Consider the following 17902-nt stretch of genomic DNA (forward strand, 5'->3'; position numbering starts at 1 on the left):
CTAGTCACTCCCATTTGTAAAGTCATTCATTAATTTAAGTATCTCTAGTCTTATTTTTGTATTTATCATGCAAATTATTTTGTCTCAAGCTTTATTTACACATCTGTATTATTTTGTTAATGCTCATTTGTTTGTGAAATTTTACTGTTTATAAAACTGATGCCCATATGGGCCTAGTTGAAATAAAAAAAAACTTGAAACTTGAAACTTGGTAAAATAAAGAGTTCCAGTATACGGAATCCGGAACACAGGATATTCTCCGACACGAAAACACGAACTGGCAGAAATTAGCCACCATAGGATACTTATCAATCTCCTACGCAGTGATCTCCCCTTATCAGTACAGAGATCTCTGCCATCACAAACATTTAGATATCAATATTTTGATATTTTATATTTTTAGCTTTTTAATTTATTTTTCATTATTTTGTATACTTTTGATGTTTTTTGATAAAATAAAGCGGACGTAGGTGCGAAAAGTTAAAAATAAAACAGAAAGAGAAAGACGACGTTAGATTTTCTTTACACATGTAACGGTCGATATTTACATTTGAATTTCGACTTTACGTCATGTGACTTTCATCATCATGTGACATCTGTACAATTCTGCCAAGGGAGGTAATCACTGTGAGGAGTTTGGGATACTTAAATCTAAACTTGAAATGTCTGAAATTTGTATTACAACAACAACTACTGTACACATTATCAAAATGTTACGTATTTAAATATAGTAGGTATATTTTAAAGGTTTATCATTTTGACAGTATCCCTTTTAAATAAAACCATTAGAAATAGCAGATGTGTGAACATTATGCTCTATGACATAGAAATACTGTCGTAAATGTAATGTAAAGGCACGTCTACTGCGCCAAGGACTTAAACTCACCAACATTATCGTCTGATGAAAACATATGAAACGAATCAAAAGTTATACAAAGTCTAACCTTAATTCCAAATAACGTTCTAACTTTCACCCTCAATGCAAATGTTGCACAAGGTAGAAATCCCATAAATGGCGTCTCTCCTAGTCGTATTGCTGCCATATATTTGTGATAACACCAACAACAGTACAAACTGCATTCTGAAATATTAAATGTAATTGTAGGAGTAATCTATGGTAGCTAATTTGTGCCATTCGTGTTCTCGCTCCGCGACCCCGCCAAGCGAAAAGTCGAGACTTGACGAGTTTAAATGGCGTGGGCGCGGAGCGAAAAGTCACTAATTAGCGGTGGCGCGGGGCGAAATTTAAGAAATGAAACGGCGGGTTACGAGCGAAAACACGCTTATAAGCGGGGGCGTGGGACGAAGTTTAATGATTAAAACATCGCCCCGTGCCCCTGCTTATAAGCGTGCTGTCGCCCCGCGACCTCTCCAAGGGAAAAGTCGAGAAATTACATGTTCAAATGTCGAGACGCTAAGCAAAAAACACGCAAAAATAGCGAGTGCGCGTGGCGAGGTTTAAGAAATAAATGGGTGGTGACACCTGGTCTTACATAATAAAAACCTACAATAATTATATAAGTAAAATTTAACACTTTTTTGCATAAGAGATTAGAGAAATACATAAATTGTGTTAGAAAGAACGTAAAACGGGATAAAAAAGAAAACAAAGTTGCCCATTTGGAGGTTTGAACCTAGTCCCCTCAGTTGCAATGCAGTGGACAGTGATTCTAGCCTATTCGAATACTCTTCAAATAGTGGGGCGGGAAATTGAGAAAATAGTGCAAATTGTGATACAAGCATGAAACTTTCAGGAAATCATCTTTAGACCATGTAGATTTCAAAAGTGAAGTGGGCCCAAAAATATCTCTGCTCATTCAAGATGGCCGCCATTTTCAAAATGGCCGCCATATAAATTTGACGTACATTCTAGCTCATGCATTCCAATTTTTTGTACAGACCTTTAACTAACACCAAAAGCATGCATATAGTTTCTCCTTTTCAAAAATTTAAATCTCACAAAATTTCTCTTTCATACTTCTTCCAAATCCAAGACGGCGTCCAATATGGCCGTCGATTTTGTGCAAAACTGTTATATCATTTTTATAGTATAATTTGTTGCATAAATTATGTTTAATATGATAAAAAAAGTATTTAAACATATCAGAGATAATCAAATTATATGTTAATCTCAATAAAAGGAAACATTTTAAAAGTTTTTGTCTAAAAATATCTTTAAAAAAGATTAAGAAAAAATTCCATTTTTTTTTATATTTTTCAAATTTGATTTTCTAAAGTAATGTACAAAGTTAAAAAAAGTTACTTTATATCTTAAACTGTATTTGACATTCCATTAATATCATGTGTTTATTGTAAAGAATGTAAGAAAAGCATTAAATCTGTAGGTTTTATATTTTGTGAATGTGGGTGGGGTAATTTAATATGATAATTGTAAAAAAAGAAAAAAAAAACAGAAAATCTTCATAGCTAAGTTCATTCTATTTCCTTGCCTTTGCCTTTTTACTTTTTTATGAATTCCTATGCAAATGTTCCAACTTAAAAAGTACTTTTTATTGGATGAAAGTATTTTTGTCTTCCTTTGGGCCATTTGGTGGGTGAGCAAGAAATGCACATAAAAACATGTGTATACATTCAGTTATTAAATTTGGTTGCATGATAATTTTTGTTTCAATATATTTGATATCATATATTAGTTGTTAACTGTAAAGACATATAAGAAGACAATAAATCAACTAAACGTGCTTAAAATAGCAAACATGTACATGAATGTAAGGTTTTCCTATACAAGTCTGTGAAACCAGGTGACTCTATGAGCATGATTCATTAAATGTGTTAATAAAGACCCAAGGTGGTGCTACATGCCAGCTTAGTACCTGTGCTCTATGCATTTTGATTTCTGAGAATATTTTTTATATTGCATGTACACTTAATGATCCAAAAGTGTTTTATGTAACTTTTAAAGAGGTCATTTTTACTTGGCAAGGTTATAGTTTGACTATCTAAGCTCTAGGCATTACAATTTGTTTGTTTGTTGATTTTTTTAATAACAACAACAACAAAACAACTTCAATGCGATTCCCCACACAAGTCTTAAAAAACTGTGTTCCTCGTGAGGGCCTTTAAATCATGCTCATGCAGTCTAAAATGGCTTTCCCTGTCACTTAGTTTACATTGACTTATATATTAAAATTCTTCTCCGAAACTATGTGCACAGAGAAGAGAAAATATCGTATATCATAACATTGACTGTGATGCTATATAAAGATTATAAACTATTGGCATAGGGTCAAAATCACTTAGTTTACATGGACTCTTATTGGAATATGGTTATATGAGTCTTCTTGTAGTTCTGAGAGCCTAGTTTGGACATGATTCTTTTCAAATAGTTTATAAATCATGACTGGTGAAAATAAAGATATTTCTTATATGATTTTAGCATTCTTCAGTATAAAAGAATTATAGACCTTTTCCAGCAGTGGGTCTTAGGCGCGTGATCTAGGGTCAACAATTCTCTCTTGTTTAATGGGAAAAATAAAGAAGGAATACATTTAGTTTATATTTCAAATCATAAGCTATGTTTGTTATGTGGGTCAAGCGGTTTTATTGATACCTATTTTAGCACACCTAGTCATTAGATAATATTATGTATCAGTCGCCTAAATTTTTGTTTCTTTTAAAAATATAATGTCTACATAAGTTATTAGAAATGGACGGTACTAATTCAATTATACTTGGTTACAATGATGTGCAAGTAAATATAACTTTAAATCATTCTGTTACAAGCTTTTAGCAAGACTAAATTGTGCAGGAAATAATTGTATTCATAGATAGACAACATTTCACTTAAGTCCAGACATGATTTTATCTAACATATGGTTCGTTGATGAATATTCAGTCTTCTTTCTGTACAATTATCAAATTGTATTAAGAATATTGAAACAACTTATATTATGCAAACACATTTAATGACTGAATGTATACATATAGAGGATATTCAAGTTTTTTCTATAAATACATGATTTATTTTCATCAAGTGGTATGAAAATAAATATTTCATGAGTGGCGGTAGCCACGAGTGAAATATGGTAATTTTCATGCCACAAGATGAAAATAAATCGTGTATTTATAGAAAAAACTTGAATTTTCTGTTTATTATATACATTTTTTCTCTTTTTTGACATTAAAATTTGAAAGACTTTCCCTTAAATTTTGTGTACTGGCAGAATTTAAAAGAAAGTAGTCGGACAAGACACCAGTGAAAATACGGGAAATATGTTTCACTGCAGTGAAAAATAAATTTTTACAGTGAAAATACGGAAAATGAAAATATGCATTTTATTTCATCAATATTTCTCAATATTTCATTTATAAGTATATAATAAATGATTGTATCTGCATTTATTGATATTTTAGTACACCCTCTAGACCTGAAGGAAAACAAAAATACCTTAATACAATAAAATACTCTTACAGTGAATATTTGCATAAGAATTCTTAAAAAATGTTATTTTGTACTACACTTGTCTGATATATTTACCCCACCCACTTTTAATAAGTATAAAACCTTCACATTTTTGTTTGTTTTTTGTTACAATTATACAATAAAACATAGCGTTGATTGAATATTAAATACACTTTAAGAAACTATGTAACTTTTGGAATTTTGTACATAGACCTAGAAAACCATGTTAGAGAAAAATGCAAAAAATGGCACTTTTCTTTGATTTTTTAAAGATTTTTTTGTACAAAAAAACATGACTAACAATGTGGTTAACATAAAATTTGATTTTTTTTCTAATATATTTCACAATTTTATATGGAAATACGCATACCATGTGCAAAGAATTATACTACAAAAGAGATATATCAGTTTTCATTAAAATTGGCAGCCATATTGGACGCCATCTTGGATTCTGAAGAAATATGCTAGAGAAATTGCTTGAAGATTTAAATTTTTGAAAAGGGGGAACTATATGCATGCTTTGGTGTTAGTTTCAGGTCTGTACAAAAAATTGGAATGAATGAGCTATTATGTACATCAAATTTATATGGCGGCCATCTTGAAAATGGCGGCCATCTTGAATGAGCAGAGATATTTTTGGGCCCACTTCACTTTTGAAATCTACATGGTCTAAAGATGATTTCCTGAAAGTTTCATGCTTGTATCACAATTTGCACTATTTTGACAGCAGAGACCTTATTTCTCGCCCCACTAAAAGTTGAGGTTATGCATTAGGGGTGATCTACATTCAGTCGGCACCGCCTTGCTCATCATTTTACCAGTAAGATGACAACTGTGACACAGCGACTGGCTTGGTCGAAAATATGTCCTTAATGTTAAAACATCGACTTTTTATTTCCGCACTCTGAATGGGGGGGGATTTAAACATTTTACTCGTCGTGCGCCTGTGTCTGCATGTGTGCGTCTGTCCGTCCTGGAATCTATAGTGTTGCTCCATGAATGATTACGGTCATGAAATTTTACATGAACGATGGTCAGCATTATCTTATTGTACACCTGGGGGTTTGCTTGTCGATTCGGACAGTCATGCCATAGTTATTGCCCTTGACTCAAATCAGAAATTGTCAACTTGTGTCGCGTGTAGCTTCAACAGTTTTTGAACTAAGGGCATGGACATGGAACTTAACATGAATGTAGTTGTTCACCTGAGGTTTAGCTCACACACATGTGACGTATATGTTTATATTTTAATTTTTATGCGCATTTTGGTTATAAGTCATTTTTATGCGCATATTGGTAAGTGAGAAACACGTTTTGGTAAGCATAGAACAACTCAATTCAACCGAATGTTCCTTTTTCGGTTGGAAGGTGTGCCATTTTCGACCGAATATGTCACACGTGTGACAAATTCGAATCGAGTGTCACACGTGTGACATATATACAGTCCATGATATATACGGACCATACGGCGCAATCTGGTATTTTCTTATATCTCCGTGTAAATGTTGCTTGATTCAGTACTCAGTACTATATATGACGGTTAAATTCATTTCGTATTTAAAAACACATTTTAGTTTACTTTATGCCAATGATATAACGGTTATAAGAATATAAGGAATAATGATAAAATATGACTTATTGGATGGAGTAAATCAAGTATTTTTGTTGGCTTTATGCGTTAACCACACGAAATAAAGGTATTTGGCAAGAAATGAAATACTATTTCTATATTCATGGCTGAACGGCGATTCCGAGCATTTTTGGAAATGCTTATACTTGTTGTGTACACGTGTTGACATGAAAAGGCGGCATAATAACGGGCGTATTCGTGTGGGGTGTTCGTGCTTTGATATTTATTTGTTTGGGTCGTCAGTCCAAACAAATAATGGTAGCGAAATTTCAGACTCTAATGCTGTTAATTGCAAATGCCGAAAGTAGTCCACTTTTTTTAAGCGGTTACTTCCCTTTAATGTAACACTAAGGCCGAAAATTTGAGGGGAGATAACTGCGTAAATATGGTCACATTTCAAGCAAAATAATTCCCGAATGGTCGAAGATTTCTAATATTGTTTTATTCTTTATAGATGAACATGCTTATAGTAAGCGCCATGATTATTTACACAAGTGTTTAACAACAGTTAGCGTCGTTACAAACCCTAATTTAGAATAATATGCTTTTCTTCAGGCCATCAACAAATAAATTCACCGTGACCGAGTGGTTTGCGCGCTCGCTTAGGAAGCGAGAGGTCTTGAGTTCAAATCCCAGTAAAGGCTTTTTTTTTCAAAATGTTTTAGTCAAATAAACATTGGATTGAATATCAGTGTTGCAATTAGTCTTATAGCAAATCTACTGCACTTAAAACGCTGGAAATCATTGGTGGCACTATACAAAACAAATTGGTTTATAATCTCACAACCTTCACCTTTCTGACATTCTGAGACCGAAACAAATTCAGCGCCTTCTGTGCTTTGATTTAACATGTAGTTTTAACGTGTTTAATGCCAGATATAAATGAATAATTGAATGAAAGAGATAGAAAAGGGACATTTTCTGACAGAATTCATTTCAAATATTTGGTAAATACCAATTTTCATTCAGATTTGATGGGAGTAAGTATTTTTTTAGTGTTTTTTTGTACATGACAGAATTCACATGGTTCCGGCCGATTACTGAAAACTGTCAGACTGATGTATTTTGCACTGAAATGCTGTGAAAAAATGCCGCATGACTCCTAGTTTGCTAAAGCTGCTATTATTTATCTTAGATGATAATGTAAGCACAATTGACTTTGATTTGATTGGAGAGTTATTAAAAAAGCCACGGGTTTAATGTTTATAGAACATACAGGTATTATAGTGAAATTAATTCTGGTCTGAGGCCAGTACTAGAAAAATTAAAACAAAAATCAAGCATATCGAGGGGGTAACTTATGCCGAACGTTGCGGTAAATGGCGGATGTCACTCCTTTTCTTCTTTCAATATACCGTAAATTTGACTGATTTTTAAATTAGCAGATTATATTAAATTTATATTATATAATTAAAGACCCCCCACTCGCATAATATGAAAAGATACTAAAAGGTCGGACAAACAATGTGAAAAGCCGGTTAGGATTCGGATTTATGCGCCGCATTATGCGGTCCTGTTCCAGAGTTCCTCTGGTGTCATGTGTAAGACAAAATATCAATTGTTTCAAACTTGAGATGTGTAATTTATATGTATGACAAAAACACGAAGTACCCGTACATTAAAAAAAAATATTTTTTTAAAATGTAATGCTGGGAGTTGAACCACCACCAGAATAGCTCGCAACGACTTCACTACAAAGTATCGTGCAAATAATATGACAAAAACGTATTATTTCACTATCCATATACACATGATTTACATTTTCGAAGTGTACTGATCCATGTTATATTCACAACGGTTCCGAAATAATAAACAATGCTAAAAAGACTTTAAGCTACTGTTCCACATAAAAAGGGTCTAAAAAAACATCAACATATTTTTACAGTCATTAAACATGAATAGAATTCTTTCCGTGATGTAACTGTGACATAACGGCTGTTCTGTTTTACTTGATACATATGTAAATACCACTCTTATCACACCCGTTAACTTGTAGAATATATAAATGTCAGTTTTAATGCAGCGTGCCCAGATAATATCTTCTTTTTTGTTTCTTTTTATAGACATAATTTTCTATGATATACTGTGCAGCAATCGATTGCAGAGTGGGGGGATGGACTCACAAATCGCAAAATTCTTCTCCTCGCAACCAACTGGTCTATTTGCAACCAATCAACGAATGCGTTTATAATTTAAGTCAATATTGATAAAAAAATGATTGTTGTTATCCTGTACATAAATTAAATAGGAAATTAACTGAACAATTTTGTTCTGATTACAGAGCATGTTTTATTCAAATTGTCAAGGGCAATTAACACTTTTGTCTTGTTTCAGTATTATATAATTCAACATATAATTATAGGTTTCTTGTTCCAGAACATTATCTTTTGCACCAGTATTAAATATTAGTATACTTTGCCCTAGATACAATAGTACAAATGCATAACCATGTTTATCAGCTCTCTTTGTAATTAAAAGTAAAAGCATATTAAAATGATATAGTTTTAAAAACGTACGAATACCGTCTATTACAACAATTTAAAACGCTATACTAGTTTATTTTTTTTATTTCACAATTATTCCATTCATTACAATTTAAATAATAATAAAAAGACATACATGTACACATAAAATTATGAAATATTTTACAACGCTATAAGCGGCTTAATTTATTAAAACGTTATAATTCACATTATTTTATATATTTGTTTATAGTCCCACGTCGTCCAACTCCCTAGACATCTGACATATTGCACAGGGTTCACAAAACAGAGTTGATAGAAAATCTTCAACAATTGAACCCTGAAAAGATATAGAGGATATTGAATGAGTGTAGGTTTAATACTAAATTTATTGCACGAGTTGAATAAAATCATAATACGCGAGCCTCTGGCGAGCATAATATTGTTTTATTCAACGAGTTCAATAATTTAGTATTGAATCTACACGAATATATTATTCTATTTATCACATATATCAAACATTTGTAAAATAAGAACGGTAAACTGTTAACAAGTCATTTTTCTTTGACGCGCCTATGGTGTCACGCTTATATTACCGCGCTTTAACGCTATGTTTATAGCGCAAATGACGTGGCGTCAAAGTGTTATTACACTAGTGTAATATGGTCTAGTGTAACATCGTTTTTATTAAATGGTATTTTTACACTCCTGTGCCGCGGTTTATGTGATAAATTTATTTAAACAAATTAATTTAAGCTAGATTGTGAAACAAGTTCTTGCAACTTATGTTAATCACTTTCGAGTCCGCTTCCTGGAACCGACCAGTACTGGTGGAATATGAAGAAACATGGTTTTCACCAGGTTTGGGCTCGAACCCATGATCCTGTGTTAAGAGACAGACACTTTAACCACCAGGCCCCGACGCTTCCCTTGAAAAGATATTGAATATAAAGATATGTGTCGCATATTCGATGCATGCGCCTCTTTGTTTTAAAATAAACAAAGAAGGAATAAGTTATACCAATTATTTTCACCTTTCGATAACTCAATTTTCATAAAATTGAGTGTGACAAGTTTTTGCATTTTATAAAGATCCAATATAAAACAGAGTTGGTTTAAATCTGTATATAACGTGAAATAGAGCTAATATTTTGAATAGTTTAGTATTTTCGTTGGATACAACGGGCTTCTGTAGCTTGATTTCTACAATACAATGTCATAGGTTTGTACTAAGGGAGAAAATTTTAAATGTGCACTCTTCAGTGACTTCATAAAGGACGGACACAAAAGTCGGCGAATATACATTTTTGGACGTAAGCAATAGGTACTTGAATAAGTAATTATTTATGATAAGTTAAAAACAATTATTTGGTGAATTTTGATATCTGGTCACTAAGTAAAGTTTTTAAAATGACATTTACTTTATTTGATGAATTAAATTGTTGTAAGAAATATAAGGTGGCTGATTTATGCCATTTCGTGTTTTTGTGTCTCAGCTCCGAAAGTCGAAAAGCGAAGACACGAAAACATAACTATTTGTTGTTATTTCGACTTTCGCCTTTCGGGCGAAGACACGAAAACACTAAACATTCTAGGCGAAATAACGAGACTTTAACACGCGAAGGGACGAACATTTCATTGTTTAAGTTTTCGTGTCGGCGCGGCGAAATCTTTCGTGTCCGCGCCCTTTGTTTGTCGTGTCTTCGTGTCTTTGCCTTGAAACATGAAAGTCGAAATAACGAAAATACGGCAGATTTTCGTGTTGTCGTGATTTCGTCCCGAAACGCGAAAGTCAAAATAACGACAATGTTTCTGGTTTCGCTTTCCTGTAGGCATGCGCAGAACGGTAAACACAAATGATCGACCAAACTTCAATGAAACATAGTCTGGTAAAATAAAGAGTTCCAGTATACGGAATCCGGAACACAGGATATTCTCCGACACGAAAACACATGAGATGTGTAATTTATATGTATGACAAAAACACGAAGTACCCGTTCATTAAAAAAATATTTTATTTTTTGAAATGTAATGCTGGGAGTTGAACCAGCACCAGAATAGCTCGCAACGACTTCACTACAAAGTATCGTGCAAAGAATATGATCAATTAGTATTATTTTACTATCCATACACACATGACTTACATTTTCGAAGTGTACTGATCCATGTTATATTTACAACAGTTCCGAAATAATGAACTATGCTTAAAAGAGTTTAAGCTACTGTCCCACATAAAACGAGTCTAAAAACATCAACATATTTTTACAGTCATTGGATATGCATAGAAGTATTTGAAGTTTCCGTGATGCAACTATAACATAGCGGTTGTAGTGTTTTTCTTGACACATGTAAATATCCCTTTTATCACACCCGTTAACTTGTAGATATATAAATGTCAGTTTTAATGCAACGCACCAAGATAATATCTTCTTTTTTGTTTCTTTTTATAGACATAATTTTCTATGAGATACGGTGCAGCAATCGATTGCAGAAGGGGGGAGGGGGTGGGCTCACAAATCGCAAAATTGTTCTACTCGCAACCAACTGGTCTTTTGCAACCAATCAATGAATGCTTTTATAATTTAAGTCAATATTTACAAAATAAAATGATTGTTTTATTATGTACATAAATCAAAGACACGATTAATGTACAATTTTGATCTGATTATAGAACACGTTATATTCTAATTGTCAAGAGCAAATAACACTTTTGTCTTGTTTCATAATAATACAACGTATATTTTTGAATTTCCTGTCCCAAAACATTACATGTTGCACCTGTGTTAAATATAAGTATATTTTGCCCTAGATATAATAGTACAAATGCATATTAAAACCATTTTTTCAGCTGTCTTTGTAATTAAAAGTAAAAACATAATAAAATGACATATTTTTAAAAACGTACGAATACCGTCTATTACAACAATTTAAAACGCTATACTAGTTTATTTTTTTATTTCACAATTATTCCATTCATTACCATTTATATAATAAAAAAAGACACACATGTACACATAAAATTATGAAATTATTTACAACGCTATAAGCGGCTTAATTTATTAAAACGTTATAATTCACATTATTTTATATATTTGTTTATAGTCCCACGTCGTCCAACTCCCTAGACATCTGACATATTGCACAGGGTTCACAAAACAGAGTTGATAGAAAATCTTCAACAATTGAACCCTGAAAAGATATAGAGGATATTGAATGAGTGTAGGTTTAATACTAAATTTATTGAACGAGTTGAATAAAATCATAATACGCGAGCCTCTGGCGAGCATAATATTGTTTTATTCAACGAGTTCAATAAATTTAGTATTGAATCTACACGAATATAATATTCTATTTATCACATATATAAAACATTTGTAAAATAAGAACGGTAAACTGTTAACAAGTCATTTTTCTTTGACGCGCCTATGGTGTCACGCTTATATTACCGCGCTTTAACGTTATGTTTATAGCGCAAATGACGTGACGTCAAAGTGTTATTACACTAGTGTAATATGGTCAAGTGTAACATCGTTTTTATTAAATGGTATTATTACACTCCTGTGCCGCGGTATATGTGATACATTTATTTAAACAAATTAATTTAAGCTAGATTGTGAAACAAGTTCTTGCAACTTATATTAATCACTTTCGAGTCCGCTTCCTGGAACCGACCAGTACTGGTGGAATATGAAGAAACATGGTTTTCACCAGGTTTGGGCTCGAACCCATGATCCTGTGTTAAGAGACAGACACTTTAACCACCAGGCCCCGACGCTTCCCTTGAAAAGATATTGAATATAAAGATATGTGTCACTTATTCGATGCATGCGCCTCTATGTTTTAGAATAAACAAAGAAGGAATAAGTTATACCGATTATTTTCACCTTTCGATGACTCAGTTTTCATAAAATTGAGTGTGACAAGTTTTTGCATTTTATAAAGATCCAATATAAAACAGAGTTGGATAAAATCTGTATATAACGTGAAATAGAGCTAATATTTTGAATAGTTTAGTATTTTCGTTGGATACAACGGGCCTCTGTAGTTTGATTTCTACAATACAGTCATAGGTTTGTACTTAGGGAGAAAATCTTAAATGTGCACTCTTCAGTGACTTCATAAAGGACGGACACAAAGTTTGGCAAAAAGACACTTTTGGACGTAAGCATTAGGTACTTTAATAAGTAATTATTTTATGATAGATGCCATAAAAGTTAAAAACAATTATTTGGTGAATTTTGATATCTGGTAACTATGTAAACTTTTTTAAAATGACATTTACTTTATTTGATGAATTAAATTGTTGTAAGAGATATTATGGTGGCTGATTTCTGCCATTTCGTGTTTTCGTTTCTGAGCCCCGAAAGTCGAAAAGCGAAAACACGAAAACATAGCTCTTTGTTGTTATTTCGACTTTCGCCTTTCGGGCGAAGACACAAATACACTAAACATTCTAGGCGAAATAACGAAACTTGAACACGCGAAGGGACAAACATTTCATTGTTTAAGTTTTCGTGTCGGCAGGGCGAAATCTTTCGTGCCCGCGCCCTTTGTTTGTCGTGTCTTAGTGTCTTTGCATTGAAAAGTGAAGGTCGAAATAACGAAAATACGGCAGATTTTCGTCTGGTCGTGATTTCGTCCCGAAACGCGAAAGTCGAAATAACGACAATGTTTCGGGTTTCGCTTTCCGGTAGGCATGTGCAGAACGGTAAACCCAAATGATCGACCAAACTTCTATCAAACAAAGTCTGGTAAAATAAAGAGTTCCAGTATACGGAATCCGGAACACAGGATATTCTCCGACACGGAAACACGAAATGGCAGAAATCAGCCACCATAGGATGCTTATTAATATCCTACGCAGTGATCGCCCCTTACCAGTACAGAGATCTCTGCCATCACAAACATTTAAATATCAATATTTTGATATTTTATATTTTTTAGCTTTTTTAATATATTTGTCATCGTTTTGTATACTTGTGATATTTTTTTGGATAAAATATAGCGGACGTAGGTGCGAAAAGTTAAAAATAAAACAGAAAGAGAAAAATGACGTTAGATCTTTTATGGAACGGTCGATATTTACATTTGAATTTCGACGTTACGTCATGTGACTTTCATCCTCATGCGACGTCTGTGAAGGCAGTGATTACATTTCTGCCATGAGAGGTTATCACTATGAGGAGTTTGGGATACTTATATATCAACTTGAAATGTCTGAAATTGTATTACACTAATAACTACTGTACACAATATCGAAATGTTACGCATTTAAATATAGTAGGTAAGGTTTATCATTTTGACAGTATCCCTTTTAAATAAAACCATTAGAAATATCAGATGTGGGAATATTATGCTCTATGACATAGCAATACTGTCGTAAATGTCATTTAAAGGCATGCCTACTGCGCTCAGGACTTAAGCTCACCAAAAATGATCGTCTGATGAAAACATATCAAATGAATCAAAAGTTATACAAAGTCTAACCTTAACTCCAAATAACGTTCTAACTTTCACCCTCAATGCAAATGTTGCACAAGGTAGGAATCCCATAAATGGCGTCTCCCCTAGTCGTATTGCTGCCATATATTTATGATAATACCAACAACAGTACAAACTGCATTCTGAAATATTAAATGTAATTGTAGGAGTTATCTATGGTAGCTAATTTGTGCCATTCGTGTTTTAGTTCCGCGATCCCGCCAAGCGAAAAGTCAAGAATTGACGAGTTTAAATGGGGGCGCGGAGCGAAAAGTCGATAATTAATGGGGGCGCGGGGCCAAGTTGCCCATTTGGGGGTTTTAACCCACGCGCATCAGTTGCAATACAGTTGACAGTGATTCTAGCCTATTCGAATACTCTTCAAAGTTGAGGTAATGAATTAGGGGTGATCTACATTCAGTCCGTGTCGCCTTGTTATCATTTTAGCAGCAAGATGACTACTGTGACATAGCGACTGGCTTGGTCGAAAATATTTCCTAAATATTAAAACATCGACTTTTTATTCCCCCACTCAGTATGGGGGATTTAAATTTTTTACTTGTCTGTCCGTCCCAGAACCTATAGTGCCCCATAAATAATATAGGCAGGGTCATGAAATTTTACATGAACGATTGTCAACATAATTTTAGTGTGCACCTGGGGTTTCGCTTGTCGATTCGGGCAGTAATGCCAGAGTTATTGCCCTTGACTCAAATCAGAAATTGTCAACTTGCGTCGCGTGTAGCTTCAACAGTTTTTGAACTTGGGGCATGGTCATGGAACTTAACATGAATGTAGTTGTTCATCTGAGGTTAAGCTCACACACATGTGACGTATACGTTTGTATTTTCATTTTTAAGCCGCATTTTGGTAAGTGAGAAATACGTTTTGGTAAGCATAGAACAACTCAATTCAACCGAATATGGCACATTTCACGTTCCATTTTTGGCTGGAAGGTATGCCATATTCGATCGAATATTTCACACGTGTGACAAATTCGAACCGAGTGTCATACACGGCCCACACGGCGCAAATCTGGCAATTTCTTTTTATCTCCGTGTAAAGTTGCTGGATTCAGTACTATATATGACAGTTTAATTCATTTCATAATTAAAAACACATTTTAGGTTACTTTATGCCTATGATATAACGGTTTTAATAATATTTGGAATAATGATAAATATGACTTATTTCGCTTGAAGAGATATTATTGATTGTAAAGCAAAAAAAATGAGACAGTTTTTTATAAAACTAAATGAGGCAATTTGAGTTCAAACTAAATTACCAGGAAAATAAAAGAGAACTACGCCAATTGTTGCTTTTAAGGAATAGCATAAAAATAGTTATAGATATATGTTAGCATACTTGTTTGAATTACCCTCCTCACAAGAACACAGTTTTGTTTTTCCAGTCTCTTTCACTTAGTGTGTCATCAAAAAGACGCCGTTGTTACCATTCGACCTTGAGCTTTACTGTTTGACCTTTCAGTCTTAGGTTGAGCTGTCACAGGGCTTTCATCACTGGCTGTAAAAGAACCACCTGTCATCACAACTGTTTCATCATTTTGAGCTGAAACGATCATTAGCGGCATATTAATATTTTAACTGGCTGAACCTCCACAAGCCTCTTTAACCATTTTTCATTTTAAAGGGACTCCCCTGAGTTTATTTTTACATACTGACACTGGAAATATTTCCCGATGTTTATAAACCATTTTATGTGAGTCCGAACCAATACATGTTATTTGTGTGCAACATTGTAGATCATTCCTTTCCTCCGCTTTTCCAGAATAATAGTTTTTAATGTGAAAAATGACCAAAAGATAAAAAAGAGCTACAATACTTTTCACTCAGATGTGTTATATTCAGGGAGCATTTAAGAAATAAATAGATAAATAAATAAATAAATAAATAAAGAATACAATTAATTTCATTCCTATTTCAAGTATGGTAAAGCAGGTAGTTTGATATACTTCATTCATCTTGGTATGAAGCATTAAATGCAGCATCAGCTGCAACAACAAAACATACAACAGCAACAACAACACGATTTCTTAAGCAAGTAGGTACAAGTTAAATGTTGATGCTGTTCAAAGACGCCGCCAAACGATGTGGTTACCATGTTATTGGTATGTGCTCGTTGTTCAATAATAAATTTGCATATTTTGTGAAAAAGTAGAACCTTATGCATAAATTTACAAAATGATGCCAGGTCTGAAATTCTTGAATGTTTGTAAGTTGCAACAAAGACTGAAACGTCTGGTCGATTCAAAATAAATTGGATAACAAATAGAATTGAAATGATTGGTATACTTAAAATAAATTTCAGACAATATGTGCCGAGAATATACCCATTTAAATATTGGTACTAATTGCATAATGTTCGAATAATTTTTTTAGGACAAACTGTTCTGCAGAGATCTCCCCTAACAGGCCGAAAACGTAACCGGTTTGTTGTACTATCTTAACGGTTGAGTGAGAACCGCTTCTCTGATAGTGGGCGTGGTTTAGGCTTTGTAACTGTAATTAAAATGATTCGACAAGTGATATTGATCAAAGTTGTCCTGGTTCCTTCTACCCTGTCACGACGAAGACTAAATGCTAGCATATGGAGCATAAAATATCAAATTTAATATGACAATTTAAGGCGGAGCCGAACTTCAACAGAGGCGAAGGAAATGAAGAGAATGACACTGCCTCAGTTGTCACCTCTCTCAACGGTTAAGTGTCAGAACGATCGACTATCGACTGCCTCATTGGCACATTATTTATTATGTAAAAAATTTAGATAATGATAAAAAAATATGATATTGCAACATGGCACTATCACTTCAGTTAAACGTTTATTCTAATCCCTTAAAGCTCTGTGACATGTTGTACATCATAAAAGCTATTTTTATTAGAAAATTAAAAAAACAAGGTGACTTTGTTAAAACAAAAAAATACACAAAATTAAGTCTAAAATTGTCCCCATTACTGTATAGACAAATGCATATCTACTAGACGCCGCTTGCAAGCGGCGTCTAATAAAAACACTGTTATCCACGAGACGTGCACGAAACATGAAATATTCACATCATCTAAAACCTCAAGTATTACACTTCTCCAAAACATCTGTTACGTAATCAGTATCAAAATAATCAGTCTGATTCAAACAACACCTTTTAATAGTTAAACATAAACTATAGATGTTATCTATATGAGTATATATGGTGGCATATTTCTGCCATCAGATAACCTGATAATTAACTAGTTAATTATCAGGTTAACTAGTTACGTAACTAGTTAACCTCTTAATTAACTAGTTAATTATCAGGTTAACTAGTTACGTAACTAGTTAATTTTTTCAATAAAGAAAAGATCATAACGGGAAAAAATGCATGTTAGTGCCTGCAAACTGCCATCCCTTATTGTCAGCTTAATATTAAGAGGTTAACTAGTTACGTAACTAGTTAACCTGATAATTAACTAGTACAATTAAATAGGTTAACTAGTTAAATAAAACTTAACTAGTTAACCTCTTAATTAACTAGTTAATTATCAGGTTAATAGTTACGAAAATACCTAAAACTAGTTAACCTAATACTTAACTAGTTAATTAATCAGGTTAACTAGTTACGTAACTATTAACCTTGATAAAATAAATAGTTAGTTAAGAGGTTAACTAGTTACGTAAAAACGTAACTAGTTAACCTCTTAATTAAACTTGTTATTTATTAGGTTAACTAGTTAGGTATTTGACCGTAACTAGTTAAACCTCTTAATAACTAGTTATGTATCAGGTTAACTAGTTACGTTTTTTAGTAACTAGTTTAACCTCTTAATTAACTAGTGAATTATCAGGTTAACTAGTTACGAAAAATACCTAACTAGTTAAACCTAATAACTTAACTAGTTAATTATCAGG

The 17902-nt window shown here is 33.2% G+C and overlaps 1 long non-coding RNA gene across 1 annotated transcript; it reads right to left on the reverse strand.

Annotated features, from left to right (window-relative positions):
* Positions 1 to 11455: 11455 nt before the first annotated feature.
* Positions 11456 to 14136, reverse strand: LOC132759821 (uncharacterized). Its single transcript, XR_009629774.1, has 2 exons — positions 14003 to 14136; positions 11456 to 11704 (listed from the first exon to the last, which is right to left on the reverse strand). It is a non-coding gene; the product is annotated as an uncharacterized LOC132759821 (long non-coding RNA).
* Between the last annotated feature and the right edge of the window lie 3766 nt (positions 14137 to 17902).

The sequence above is a fragment of the Ruditapes philippinarum genome, unplaced genomic scaffold (genome assembly GCF_026571515.1).
Source record: "Ruditapes philippinarum isolate M1 unplaced genomic scaffold, ASM2657151v2 ctg18378_1_1_1_1, whole genome shotgun sequence".
NCBI classification, from domain to species: domain Eukaryota; kingdom Metazoa; phylum Mollusca; class Bivalvia; order Venerida; family Veneridae; genus Ruditapes; species Ruditapes philippinarum.